The sequence below is a fragment of the Crocodylus porosus genome, unplaced genomic scaffold, assembly GCF_001723895.1.
Source record: "Crocodylus porosus isolate Cpor-Errol unplaced genomic scaffold, CroPor_comp1, whole genome shotgun sequence".
In the NCBI taxonomy this organism is placed as follows: Eukaryota; Metazoa; Chordata; order Crocodylia; family Crocodylidae; genus Crocodylus; species Crocodylus porosus.
Window position 1 is genome coordinate 65,983,137 of NW_017728918.1, and position 6,208 is coordinate 65,989,344.

The 6,208-nt window shown below is 43.3% G+C and overlaps 1 protein-coding gene across 2 annotated transcripts in view; it reads right to left on the reverse strand.

Annotated features, from left to right (window-relative positions):
* The window catches only part of ME1 (malic enzyme 1), a 224,079-nt gene that overhangs the window by 111,770 nt on the left and 106,101 nt on the right, over positions 1-6,208 (reverse strand). The window lies entirely within an intron of this gene.

Below are 6,208 nucleotides of genomic sequence, written 5' to 3' on the forward strand. Positions count from 1 at the left end.
AAAAAAAAAAAAAGCAGCATGGGGCTCCATTTTTTTTCCATGGTGCCTACCTGTGGCTGGGGGCGAGCTGGTGCCAGCTCCCAAGTTTTAGGGGTCCCAGTTCTTCCCACCACAGAGGCAGTGCCCCCCACGGCCACCCAGGAAAGCTGCTAGCAGGCCAGGGGCTCTCTCAGCTTGGAGGCAGATTGGGCCCCTAATCGGAAGTCATGGAAGTCCCTAAATTGAAATGGAGGGTCTTCAATCAACACAATTAAAAACCCACTGTTTCAAGTTAGGGGGCTAAACCCCCACCACGTATACAAGCACCCTTCATGCTCAACAAGTCCTGGGTAGAAGGCCATGTCCCCTGCTACAGAGGAAGTCAAAGTCCCCCAAAGTCTACACCAATCTGACCATAGAGTAAAATTCCTGACCCCAAATATGGCAATTGGCCTGACCCTGAGCAGAGGAGCAAGACCCCTTTAGCCAGGAACCTACACTTAGATCATTCCTGACCAGTGGCTGTCCAACCTCTTCTTGAACACCTCCAGTGATAGAGCGTCCACAGCTTCCTTAGGCAGTCTACTCTACTGCCTCACTATTCTAACAGTGAAGAAGTTTTACCGGATATCCAATCTAAGCTTACCTTGCCGCAACTTCAGGCCACTGGTCTGCGTTCTCCTCTCTGCAGCAATTACTAGACATTGCATAAATGTAAAATAAGACTTAGAGACTTACTACATGCTATTATAGACAGACCCAGAGATTCCACTTTTATAATTTATAATTCTGAGACCAAAGTAAAAGTTCAGGTTTCAGATTCTGAAAGCACCAAAAACATTCCCCACCTACAATTTAAAAAAAAAAAAAAAAGAGGTGGTCACTCCCCTGTATCCCAACCCCCAATCACTCACTCATTCACGCACATGAAGTCCCTAGGCATTCATTGTTTTCCATTATCCATGGAGGATGATAGAGCACTTGTTTTTCTCACTGCTGAGCTTAGTTAAGAATTTTTCCACGCTCTCATAGTTCTATTGTAATACTAGAATGTCTTTTAGAAATAAACTTGAGGTGATTAGAGTTTCCTGCCTGTTCTGTTCTGTTTTAATTCTGTCTGTTTTAACTGTCCAATATAATATTCATTGTCATTTACTGTATCCAAAAAGTTCATAAGCCATGCTTTTGCTTTCATTGTTATCAGATCTTACAAATTTGGCCCTGAAGCAGCAATATTATATTATTTCCTTTTCTTACCTACAATCAACTTGAACAAAATTATCCTATTCCTTACAATATTTTGTTAGCTATTGTCTCTTTAGTTCAGGTATAATTTTCGATATGCTCAGTGCCTACAAGGCAACAAGCTTTCTTCTTCAACTTGATTGTCGCTTTGGTTTCCTTCAGGGCAAACTCTGCCCTAAACTAAGAGCCATTCTAGCCTGCCTTATAACTACAATGGAGTTAATAAGCAGCACTTACCATATTCCCTCCCCCTAATGCAGGGTGAGCTCAATATTTGTTTTCTCCTATGCAGTCCAGTCAGGACCACACTTGGGACTAGTTTCAAGTTGCCAGAAGAACCATTCTCCTCACTACACACTGCATCTACTAGGTTACAACCTTAAATATCATATTTTCTACATATTTCCCCAGGCAAAGAAAATATTTATGTATACTGGCTAGCAGAAATCCCAATTTTTCTGTGTCCCAATTTCTTCCACAAAATAAAAACAAACAAAACAAAAATACCAACACTAATAATATATGGTTAGATAACATAATATGATATGAACTAATGCATGGTCTGAAAAAAAACCAAAGTTATTTGTGAACAATACTGCCAAGGAATCAAGCCAGTGGTAATTAACTTTAGATTGTGACTAATGTAATGCAAAGCATACTGTATTATACTTGTCAGCAGTTTACAGATGTAAAAAAGTACTTTTCCTCTTTTTAAAGAAGCATAGATTGTAACGATAACATAACTGATGTTACTTTTCAAGGACTCATAACAATAATCATCATTCTTGAAATAATTAGAAAGCTATTGTTGTCAAGATTGTAGATTAAGATTGTTAATTACTGTCATAGAAGGGTAATATATAGGTTTATGCTATACCAGAATTATAATTCTCTCTGCTATGGGCAAAGTAACCTACCGCTAGACCAAAAGTAAACCACTTCCCTCTTTACACTGGTTTGCCACAACACTGATTGATAAGAAGGGAAGGATGGAGCAGGAGGCAACACTACACTTCTGTAACCATCATCAGACCACGTGTGTACAGATGCTTTGTCAGCCATTGCAGTGACCTGCAACGTAGGAGGCCAGCATAATGCAATAAGGTGGGGTGCACCTCCATCCACATTCTCCTCCTTAAACTAGGAGGATGTTCCAGAACTGGATGTGGGCAAAGGCACTTCTGTCAAGTTTATCTGGGGTACAGACCCCCGTCAGAGGGGACATTTCCCAGTACATGTTTCTAGCTTCTTTAAATTCACTTGGCATCACATAACTAGGACTGAACTTTGCTTACTAAAAAGAAGACACTTTTCTTTCATCGAAAATCTCCCATTCCACTCCCATTCCGTTTTCTTATTAAATTCCCAATCTCATAGATCTACCTCAAGTATCTGCTTGGCCTCATTACTGTAGTATCCAAGCATCTCTAAACCTTAAATGCATTTATCTTCTCACTTTTGTGACAGGGCTGAATGGAGGCACAAAGAGATAACTCTTTTTTCTAAGCCTACAAACAGTTCCTGGTAGATCAGGAAACTGAAACCCAGTTTCTGAAGTCCTAACCATTTAACTATCCTCTCTCTCTAAAACTTCCTCTGTGAATATTACTATTTAAGAACAATTTGTCATTTGGAAAAAAAATGTTTCTTGCTATGAAATGTGTTATGACCAAATAACTCCATGGAACCAATATGATAAATAATTATGAAATAATTTTCCAGGTTGACTCATGTTCTTCAATGGTGAAGGTATTGGCCCATTTTTCTCATGTTATAAAGTGTTCCTTCCATCCAAAATATTTTTTCCCATATGATTTACTTTTACCATATTGGCACCAAAGAACGAAACAGCTGGTGATATTCAAGGAAATTACAGCACACGCCCACAGGAAAGGCAGATGTTGGCAGCAGTAAGAGAAAATAAAGCTGCTCACTAGATATGTGCCAACAAACATCCAGATAGTCTCCATATGCCTTTGCCCTCACACATCTGGGAAATAGCTGCATTGCGCTAGTTTTATCCTAAAAGGATAGCAAACTAGATACCACACCAGAAGTCTGTGTAGTAGACTCTTAACAGGCACTGGGCGTGCCTGTTATTTTAAGAAGGAAGAAGGCTCTGGATGGAGCAGAGTCAGCATGCAGGGAAGCACCTGACCAGAAAGGGGCAGGCCTAAACTGGGCTGTAAGCCCAGGGACAGAGCTGGGGCAGGCAGTCTCACCCTAGCTGCTGACATATAAGAAGCTGCTCAGTAAGCAGCAGACAGAGGGAGATCGCACTCTCAGGGGTTAAGAGAAAGCAGCCTTAGAGATGAGATAGGGTCTGGTGGTTTAGGGATGGAGACAAGGGGCACTTGGAGCCGCACAGTAAGCCCTTAAGACCCCGAGTAGTAACACTTGAGCAGCTGCACGAGACTGGGGATCCCTGGGACAGCATCCTTTCCCAAGGATCTAATAACAACAAGATGTGGCAGGACAGGTGAAGGGGAGCGAGAAGCCTGAGAAATGGTGGCAAAGCATGAGACAAGTAGCCAACAGGGGGTGTTGTGGCTGTCACAGTGCAGGGTCCCCAGGGATGGCCATGGTACCCCTAGGGCTCTGTGACTATGCCAGCTCCACCCTGAAGGGGCCTTCTAATCTCTCCTGCCACATTTGTTGGAAAAAATAATAAGTAGGGAGGCTGCCCACGAGTCTGTGTGGCCACCATCCTGTTGAACCTTACTACACCCTATGGGTCCTTGAGCCCCTTGCTGGGTCCTGTTCTAACTTGGTGCCTCATGGGACATCTTAAGCCTTATGGGCTTATTGTGTGGCTCCAAACCTCCCCTATACTATCATGGATGTTATACGACTGTAGTCCCCTCTGCCGGGGCATCAGCCTACTCAGCCACTACCCCTTTAATGTGACTCGGCCTTCTAGCCTACGTGCGCTGTGTTGGACCTGGCTTTGAGGTGCTAGTTCCACTCCCTCCTTTCCTGCCACTGGGCCTCTGGCCCCTGTACACTGCACACTTGTAGCACCATGCTCTTCACATCCCTCTGATATGGGGCTGTCTGGCCCCTGTCTGTTGCACCCTCTGGCGCCGGGCCCTCCAGCCCCTTGTGTGCCCTGTGTTTTGCACACTACCAGGAAAACAAACCTTGGAAAACTCTCCCAGAACATCTGAACATTTGTACAAAGTCTAAGGCTTCTCTAAGGTCAGCATATTTACACCATAACAAAGCTGTAAATATGCAGGACAAGAACCTGAAAACGTCCAACTAATTTCTACTCATGGGGCTCATCACATCTCAGGATCAGGTCCAGGCTATACATTGTTAGTAACCAAATGACTAAACGCTCCCTTTATTATTTAGATTATAGTCCTTCATTCCATCTATTAATGACCAGAGTAAAGAAATCAGCAAGAAGGCCTGGGAACCAAATTTTTCTCCCCTTTTTCCAGTCCCCATTTGCTAGTTCTGTTAAAGAAAAATATAACTGTGATGCTGGGTCTGCCTTCATCAGTTCCCCCCTTCACTGACAAAACCTATTTAAGTCACAAAATAATGACAACAACAGAATCCATCCTTTTTTCTTACCTAAATATACAGAATATTTAGTTTCATAACAAGAAAACTTTTAAAATTTAAAAGGATACCCAGAAAGAAAACAAGAATTATGCAGACAAACTACAAGATAATTTAATTAACTAAATAAGCATTTTATTCTCTTGCCCTTTTGCTTCATCCACCCTACAACTTAATTGGACACAAGATATTACCAGACATTACCATATACGTTAAATAATGATAATTTAAATTGTACATGACATTATTTCATTTTTCATTAGAAGACTACATTATTCAATATCATATTCAACATGATATATGCACCCGTAAGGCTTTTTGTAAGCTGATAAAAACTCAGAATGTTAATATATCTCATTCTAAAACTGTTTATAATTAGGGTGTTTCTCAAACTGGCTATTGTAATCTGACTCCCAAACCCATTAGAATAAATATTGTTTAAAAGGAAAAATGCTTAATAGGTATTTGCTGTAGTTCCTTCTATTGCATCCCCTTTACTTGAAAATATTTGAGTCGGAATCCTGCAGTGTTCTCCCTTAAAACCCTGGTTTTCATTTGCCTTATTTAAGAATAAATATTTCTGATGTCCATTTACTGGAACAGAAATAAATTAAAATAAATGTCAGACTCAAATATTACAGACAGGTATACATTTCACCGACTTTAAAAGGTGACTGGGTACAGGGTGACCTTTTGGGAGCTGTCTCCCACCCAGTTCTGCCAATCAGCTGATCAGGAAACCAGGCAGGGGGCAGCTGTGTTCAGGACCAGAGGCTGCCCCCTGCCTGGTCCCATTGATCTGGGTGGACCAAAGCAGGAGAGCTATGTGCCAGCCATGGGGCCAGCAGCACTCTTGCTCTGCTGGCTGGTGTGACTGTCCCCTGCCTAGTGTTCTGACCAGGAGATAGGATCCCCCTTGTGGCTCCTGCAGCACAGGCACTGGCCCATTCTCTCAGAGCTGTGGGAAGAGCCGCCCCCAAAGCCAGAACACTGGAAAGCACCAGTGGCCCCAGTAATAGTCTGTTTCCTGCAATGAGAGGAGCAACAACCAGAGCTCTCCCACAGCCCTGAAGAAACCCTGGGGACAGCTCCACTTCCTGCTGCCCTTTGAATAGCACCAGGGTAGAGCCAGGACTGGAAGCACAGCCCCAGTTTGCCCACAGAGAGGCAGGGGCAGGGAGCACACCTCCCGCTCCAAAGGCCCAGGAGGCTAGAGGCTGCCTCTTTCCTGCAGCTACCCCCAGCTGATGCTCATGTGGTACCAGATGGAAACAACCTCTCTGCCATAGGGGCTAGGGGAGAAACGTAGCATCTCCTTATCACCCCCTGGCTGGAAAGCTCACTCTTGAGGCAACTATGTTGCTCTCCAACCATGGGGCTGAAATGCCTGTATGCCCTGCTCTCACCTCCTCCC